Genomic DNA, 9147 nt, shown 5'->3' on the forward strand with positions numbered 1-9147 from the left:
TAGCTCCAGTCTTTAACTCTGAAAGGACAGTTAAAAGGAAGAAGAAAGAAGAGGAGGAGGAGGTCAATTGAAGGCAGAGGAGGAGAAGAAAAAAAGGAATATATTTATATAAGTGCAAATATATTTATATTCCACCTTTTTGTTAATTGAAGGCAAACCATGTCTGGTCTTCCTAAAGCTTCATAAAGGCATCTTGACTATTAGGCACCCACAGACCTTTTTCAACTTGGACCGCCAGCCTGTCAAATCCATCAGACAATCCCATATTAAAACCCGAAAAGCACACTCAGAGGAAGCATTTTTGGTGGACGAGATCTTTAATTCTTTACTGCACTTGAAAACAAAATCGAAATGACATCCAGATAAACAAAGAATAAAGGTAACCAATTCCAACTTCAGGCCCCAAGACAGCGGTGCTCAGGTTATATTTTAGGGATGTTGAAAAGGCCTTCTGGGCTGGGCGCGGTGGCTCATGCCTGTAATCGCAGCACTTTGGGAGACCGAGGCGGGTGGATCACTTGAGGTCAGGAATCCAACACCAGCCTGACCAACATGACAAAAGACCATCTTTACTAAAAATACAAAAAATTAGCCGAATGTGGTGGCACACACCTGTAATCTCAGTTACTCAGGAGGCTGAGGCAGGAGAATCACTTGAAGCCAGGAGGCAAAGGTTGCAGTGAGCCGAGATCGTGCCACTGCACTCCAGTCTGGGTGACGAAGTGAGACTCTGTCTCCAAAAAAAAAAAAAAAAATGGCCGGGCGCGGTGGCTCATGGGAGGCTGAGGTGGGTGGATCACCTGAGGTCAGGAGTTTGTGACCAGCCTGGCCAACATGGTGAAACTCTGTCTCTACTAAAAATACAAAAAATTAGCCGGGCGTGGTGGCGTGCGCCTGTGATCCCAGCTACCTGGGAGGCTGAAGTAGAAGAACGCACTTCGCTTGAACCTGCGAGGCTGAGGCTGCAGTAAGCCGAGATCGCGCCATTGCACTCCAGCCTGAGCAACAAGAGTGAAACTCCCTCTCTCTCTGTGTGTGTGTGTGTCTCTCTCTCTCTCACACACACACACACACACACACACACACACACACGAGATCTTCTACTCTTAAACATAACTCTGTTCCCCAGTCCCATCTCCACACTATTTACTCAGGATGGAAACTCTTTTCAGGAGGGTAAGCCAGCCATTCATTCTTCAATGATAGAAAAGTTCAAAATTGGTAATTACAATTATTTAAATGTACCAAACTACAGATGGTGATAGGTGGTCTCGGTAGTCTTGCTTGTGTCCTTGCTCTCTTTGATGCCATCACCTTGGCCTTCAGTTTATGCAACTTTCTGTGGGCATTCTGGCTGCAGGGCCTTTGCATAAGTTGTTCCCTGCATGAAATCCTTTCTCCCACTTTCCCCTTCACCTAACTTCAACGTAACCTCCAGGTCTCTTCTTAAATGCTGCTTCCTCGAAGAAGGCTTCCTTGCACCCTACCTTTCTCCCTACCTTGCACCTCACCTTTCATCCCACCTTTCTCTTCCCTATACATACCTATCCCTGCCCCATACATATCAATTTATAATTACATTTTTATTTCTGTGATTTAAAGAAGTGAGTTGGCTGGGCATGGCGGCTCACACCTGTAATCCCAGCACTTTGGGAGGCTGAAGCGGGTGGATCACTTGAGGTCAGGAGTTTGAGACCAGCCTGGCCAACATGGTGAAACCCCATCTCCACTAAAAAATACAAAAACCTAGCCGGGCGACGTGGCGGGCGCCTGTAGTCCCAGCTACTCGGGAGGCTGAGGCAGAGCTTGCAGTGAGCTGAGACCCAGCCACTGCACTCCAGCCTGGGCGGCAGAGCGAGACTCCATCTCAAAAAAAAAAAAAAAAAAAAAATTATATATATCTCTCTATATAAAACTTAGCTGAGTGTGGTAGCATGCGTCTGTAATCCCAGCTACTCAGGAGGCTGAGGCAGAATTGCTTGAACCCAGGAGGAAGAGGTTGCAGTGAGCCGAGATCACGCCACTGTACTCCAGCCTGGGCGACAGAGTGAGACTCTGTCTCGAAACATAATAAATAAATAAGTAGAAACTTTCCAATTTTTTATTTTTTTATTCCACCCAACAGATTCACCAGATTAAACAAAGCTCTCCGTTCTCTCTGTCGAACACTGATAGCTACTCAGCATGCAAGGCCTGCTTATTTTCCCACCAATTCATCATTCATTCATTCAACACATATTCAGTTCTAGATGCTAAGGATACAGCAGTGATAAAGGAAAAATCCCTGACATTATGGAACATACATTCTAGTGGAAGAAGGCAGACAATAAGCAAAAAAATGAACTATGTAGTATTTAGTGACATGTAATATGGCAATATGGATAAAACCAGAGCAGGGAAGTAGAGAATGCTGGAAGCAGGCTGAGTAGATGTCGTAATTTTAGATACAGTGGCTAAGGAAAGCCTCATAAGAGTAAAAGCCTTGAGGAGAGTGAGGCAGTAGGCTATGTAAATATCTGGAGATGCAAATATTTGGAGGAAGAGTGGCTCAGGGATAGATACAAAGGCCCAGAGAAGGATTCTATCTGACATGTTCTAGGAAGAACCAGGAGGTTTGTGTGAGTGAAGCTAAGTAGGTGAAGGGTGAGGTAATAGGAGGTGCAGTGGGGGAGCAAAAGACAGACTATGTAGGATTTGTTTGTTTTTTTGTTTGAGAAGTCTCACTCTGTCGTCCAGGCTGGAGTGCAGTAGCATGATCTCTGCTCACTGCAACCTCCGCCTCCTGGGTTCAAGCGATTCTCTTCCCTCACACTCCTGAGTAGCTGGGATTACAGGTGCCTGCCACCATGCCCGGCTAATTTTTGTATTTTTAATAGAGATGGGGTTTCACCATATTGACCAGGCTGGTCTCAAACTCCTGACCTCGGGTGATCCACCCACCTCAGCCTCCTAAAGTGCTGGGATCACAGGCGTGAGCCACCGCGCCTGGCCTTTTTTTTTTTTTTTTTTTTTTTTAAAGAGACCCAGGCTGGAGTGCAGTGGTGGAATCACAGCTCACCGCAGCCTCAAACTTCTGGGCTCAAGCAATCCTCCTGCCTCTGCTTCTCTGAGTAGCTGGGACTACAGGCATGCAACAACACACCTGGCTAATTTTTTAGTTTTTGTAGAAATGGGGTCTTATTATGTTGCCTGGGTTGGTCTCAAACTCCTGGGCTCAAGCATCCTCCCACTTCGGCTTCCCAAAGAGTAGGGATTATAGGCATGAGCCACTGTGCCCAGCCTCTTTTTGTACAGCATTGTAAAGATTTTGGTTTTCACTCTAATATGGGTGGCCTTTGGTAGGTTTTGAACAACATAGTGACATGATCTGACATGTTTACTATCTCTAGCTTATATGCTGCACATACACTAAATAAGGCAAGAGAAGAGGCAGGGAGATCAATTAATTAGGAGGCTTCCACAATAATCGGAATGAGGAACGGGGATTGGGCCAAAATGATAGTTGTGAAGGTAGTGAGAAATACCTGGTATATATTTTTTTTCCTTGTTGCCTTTTTAGGTAGAACTGGTAGGATTTTGGTTACTGAATGTGAGGTGTGAGGAAAGGAGGTTTTTGGCCTTTGATCTGGAAGAATGGAGTTGTAATTTACCCAGATAGGGAAGACTGTGGGAAGAGTAGGTTTAGGCAGGGGTGGTAAGGAGCTCAGTTTTGACATGCTAAGTTTGAGATTACTAAAAATCCAAGATTTGCCAATTTGTATAAGCATTACTTGTATACTTATCACGAATGATTGGGTTTGTTCTATGTCGGTTGCACAGTTTTGAAATTATACAAAGTAAACATTTAAAAAATGAAATTATAGGCCAGGCACGGTGGCTCACACCTGTAAGCCCAGCACTGTGGGAGGCCAAGGTGGGTGGATCACCTGAGGTCAGGAGTTCAAGATCAGCCTGGCCATGATGGCAAAACCCTGTCTCTACTAAAAACACAAAAATTAGCTGGGCGTGGTGGTGCATGCCTGTAATCCCAGCTACCTGGGAGGCTGAGGCAGGAGAATCACTTGAACCCAGGAGGCAGAGGCTGCAGTGAGCCGAGATCGTGCCAAAAATAAAAAAAGAAAAGAAATTATAAAAGCAAAAATAAAGTTATAGTTTTTTATAAAAGCTGAGCTGAATGCTTTGAAAAGACTTGATAAAGGCAAATAGCTTACAAAAATTACCACCAAGGTAGGTGTGGAGAAGACAAATGTAAAAGATTGGGTACAAAATTGTACAAATCTAGGGAGATTCTGCAGTCAGCGCTTTTCATGCACCTTTCCTCTCCTTTAAAAGTAAGGAAAACTCGAAATTCCAGATGATGATTTAGGGCAGGGGTCCCCAAACCCCAGGATGCACAGCAGGAGGTGAGGGCCAGCGAGTGAGCATTACCTGAGCTCTGCCGCCTGTCAGATCAGCAATGGCATTAGATTCTCATAGGAGCAGAAACCCTATTATGAACTTGCATGTAAGGAATCTAGGTTGCGCATTCTTTATGAGAATATAATCCCTGATGATCTGTGGTGGACCAATTTCATCCCAAAACTATCCACCACACCCACCCCCGCACTGTCCATGGAAAAATTATCTTCCCCAAAACTGGCCCCTGGTGCCAAAAAGTTTGGGAACCACTGATTTAGTGGTTTAGTTTATGTAACAAAGGTATCTTGAAATATAGAGTGAATCCATTCTCCCAACTAAAGGCCTTGATACTATATCAAAAGATTGGCCAAAGAATGTACATTCATTCACTCATTAAAATTAAAATGTCAACGAGGCACGGTGGCTCAAGCCTGTAATCCCAGAACTTTGGAAGGCTGAGGTGGGAGGATCACTTGAGGATAGGAATTCAAGACCAGCCTGGGAAACATACCAAGACCTCATCTCTACTAAACAGTAAAAATAAGCCAGGTGTGGTGACATGTGGCTGTAGCAGGAGAATCACTTGAGCCCAGGAGTTAGAAGTTGCAGTGAGAACCACTGCACTCCAGCCTGGGTAAGAGAGAGAAAAACCTTGTCTCGCTCTTAAAAAAAAAAATTGTCTATATCATTATGTACAATTTATTATGATTCCCTGCCATAGTATCCAGCCACCAACATAATCCCACATGTTCCACCTCTTGGTACTCACATCCTGTGTAATCCCCTCCCACACTGTGTCAGCATTGGTCTGTGTTACCAATGGCAGACGTGGTAACACTTCAACATCTAGGTTATAAAAGACATTGGGTCTTTTACCTTGCTGCTATTTCTTGGATTATTCATCTGGGAGGAAGCCAGCTGCCATATCTTTTTTTTTTTTTTTTTTTTTTTTTTTTGTAGAGCTAGGGTCTCATTATGTTGCCCAGGCTGGTCTCACACTTCTGGGCTCAAACATTCCTCCTGCCTCAGCCGCCCAAAGCGCCGGGATTACAGGCATGAGCCACCATGCCTGGCCAGCTGCCATGTCTTAAAAGACACTCAGGCAGCTGAGAGGTCTAGTTGGTAGGAACTAAGGTCTCTTGCCAGTGGCTAGCAAGGGACTGAGGCCTCCTGACAACAGACATGTGAATGAGAAAACCTTAGAAGTGAGTCTTCCTGGTCGGGCGCGGTGGCTCAAGCCTGTAATCCCAGCACTTTGGGAGGCCGAGACGGGCGGATCACGTGGTCAGGAGATCGAGACCATCCTGGCTAACACGGTGAAACCCCGTCTCTACTAAAAAATACAAAAAACTAGCCGGGCGAGGTGGCGGGCGCCTGTAGTCCCAGCTACTCGGGAGGCTGAGGCAGGAGAATGGCGTAAACCCGGGAGGCGGAGCTTGCAGTGAGCTGAGATCCGGTCACTGCACTCCAGCCTGGGCGACAGAGCCAGACTCAGTCTCAAAAAAAAAAAAAAAAAAAAGAAGTGAGTCTTCCAGCCCCAATCAGGCCTTCAGATGACTGCAACTTCAGGAGAGAACCACCAGACTAAGCCATTCCTGAATTCCCAGCCTTCAGAAACTGTGTAAGATCATGTTTGTTGTTTTGAGCTGCTAAAATTTTGGGATAATTTGTTGTATCGTAACAGATTGTGAATATAATTGCTTTAATATTTATTATCCATCTTTATCTTCTACCACATTATTTTACTGGTGCTTTGTAAAATTCCTGGGACCATTCTCTTTTTTCTTTCTTTTTTTTGAGACAGATTCTTGCTCTGTTGCCCAGGCTGGAGTGCAATGATGTGATTTCAGCTCACTGCAACCTCCGCCTCCCAGATTCAAGCAGTTCTCCTGCCTCAGCCTCCTGAGTAACTGGGACTACAGGTGCACGCTGCCACACCCAGCTCATTTTTTGTATTTTAGTGGAGATGGGGTTTCACCATGTTGCCCAGGCTGGTCACAAGCTCCTGAGCTCAGGCAATCCACCTGCCTTGGCCTCACAAAGTGCTGGGATTATAGGCATGAGCCACCATGCCCAGCCCCTGGGACCATTCTCACACAGAGTTATTATTAAATAAGAATTAGCAAAGTTCTGGAAGTCATATATTTCAAGTGCTTTCTAATTCAAAGCGCTTCTCTATATTCAAGTACTATGGTATCATTTCAATCATGGCAAATTATAAAAGTTCTGTAATTTCCTAAATATAAATGCACTTTGTGAAAGGCTTCTGTGACACACATAAAAGACATATTTGATGTACCAGTTGCTTTGCTGTGGCTTTTAAGTAAAGAATAAAAAGTGTCATAGAAGGAAGGCTGTTTTTCTTCTCTGTAGTAGAATACAGTCCTTCCCTGCCCAGATGATTGAGGTTACTGTAGGGTTTTCACTGTTCAGAGAGAAAAAGCCAAAGAAAGAAGCTTAGCAGACAGAAGAGCTTGTGTAGCCTCATCAAAGATGTCAGTAGCATAATAAGAGAAAGAGATCGGGGGAAGAAGTGGCAGGATAAAGTATCAGAGAATACAGAGCATAAGAAGAAACACTGCAGAAAAAAATAGCAGTCAGAAGCAGCATAAGAACAGTTAGTTTGGAAAGATTAACAAAGCTATTTATAAAGATTTCCAGCAAAGCCCTATCAAGTCTAACAATAGGGCACTAAGATGTTTGCAGAGAAGCATTTTAATCATACACAAGAATTCAGAGAGAGATTACATTAAGTTCAGATAGTGGGATCAAAGAAGATGCATGAGACAACAGAGTATGGCAGATAATGACAAAACAGAAAATGAGAATGAGATGCTGCTCTAGTTTCCCACTGCACTCCAACCCTGTATCCTAGCTAAGGAAAGGTTCTACTCATGTTTATATGGTTATCTTATCAATATATTTCACTTTATATGTCTAATAATTCTAAAAATATAACTATATACATTTATCTACAGCATACATATCTACAGCATATATAATTATCCTAAAATAAATCTATTTGTTAAAAGTCCTTTCATATTCACGTGACTTCCATCTGGTTACTATGGTGGTATCCAGGAGGCATCCCTCTCCTTGACTAAATATATCTGAACCCTTTTGTTTTTTGGTTTTGAGGCTGAGTCTCACTCTGTTGCCCAAGCTAGAGTGCAGTGGCGTGATCTCAGCTCACTACACCCTCCACTTCCTGGGTTCAAGCAATTCTCTTGCCTCAGCCTTCCAAGAACCTGGGATTACAGGTGTGCGCCACCATGCCTGGCCTAAGTTTTGTATTTTTAGTAGGGACAGGGTTTTGCCATGTTGGCCAGGCTGGTCTCAAACTCCTGACCTCAGGTGATCTGCTTTGCTCAGCCTCCCAAAGTGCGGGGATTACAGGCATGAGCCACTGCACCTGGCCATATATCTGAAGCCTTTTGAAGAACTGATGAGATGGGAGATTCAGATCATATATGAATAGTAATGATACATATATATCAATATAAGTTTATATTATGCTTGATGGCATTATCCAAACACTTTAATTAAAACACAAGTACCTTCACTTTATTCATCACAAAACTGTCTTTTTCCCCACATCAGTACATGGAGAAACAATAAATTTTTTAATCTTTGTTTTCATTTTATTTTTTTGAGATGGAGTTTTGCTCTTGTTGCCCAGGCTGGAGTGCAATGGTGCGACCTCGACTCACTGCAACCTCTGCCTCCCAGATTCAAGCGATTCTCCTACCTCAGCCTCCCGAGTAGCTGGGATTACAGGTGCCCGCCACCATGCCCAGATAATTTTTGTACTTTTAGTAGAGACAGGGTTTCACCATGTTGGCCAGACTGGTCTTGAATTCTTGACCTCAGGTGATCCACCCGCCTTGGCCTTCTAAAGTGCTAGGATTACAGACGTGAGCCACCGCGCCTGGCCTTTGATTTTTTATTTTAATGATAAAGTTTTGTATTTGGTTATAATGCTTCTGCAGTTGTCCTGTTCTCTATGCCATATATATGGGTCTTATGGAGACTGAATGTTCTCATATAGGATCTGATGAGACAAGTGTGACTTCATAATTATATATTAACATTGTTTAAAATATTCAATACATCAACAAGATGTACCATCACTTTTTTATTTGGCAGTAATAGTAATACATCCACGTTACAGTGCTTATTTTGGCTAAAGAGCCAGTGCAATTTTTTCTGCTACTGTAGTGTTTTACTTTTACACAAATTAATGAGTACAGGCCTTACATTTAGGAAATAGAAACATTTACTGATATCAGCCAAGTAAAGCTAATACATGGTTGTTCTCAAACTAAACAAAACAATAACATAATATATTCATTAGGAACAAAGTAGGGATGTTATTTCCATTAATCACAGATTACATAGATTCTTAAATTTCACATACATATTTCTTAATCTAAGCAAAAATTAGAATTCAGCTTAATTTCTATAATCATTTTGAAATTTACATCAAATAATTTCTGAATATATATTCACATTAAGATGAAAATAAATGGGTTATATAAACATAATTAAAAATTTCTGATTATGAAAAGTTACAGAGAAGTACATTAAATGTTACTTTGGCATTCCTATTTCCTAGGCTTACAGGAATTATTAAGAATTCCTTTGTAATGCAAATAATCACTCTCTTGGAAATTAAAGTAGAAAATGTTACATTTTAAGGCAAGAAAACATTTGTAAATATTTTTATAAAGGCAGTTAATTTAACAAATT

Source organism: Piliocolobus tephrosceles, chromosome 1 (genome assembly GCF_002776525.5).
Source record: "Piliocolobus tephrosceles isolate RC106 chromosome 1, ASM277652v3, whole genome shotgun sequence".
Lineage (NCBI taxonomy): Eukaryota > Metazoa > Chordata > Mammalia > Primates > Cercopithecidae > Piliocolobus > Piliocolobus tephrosceles.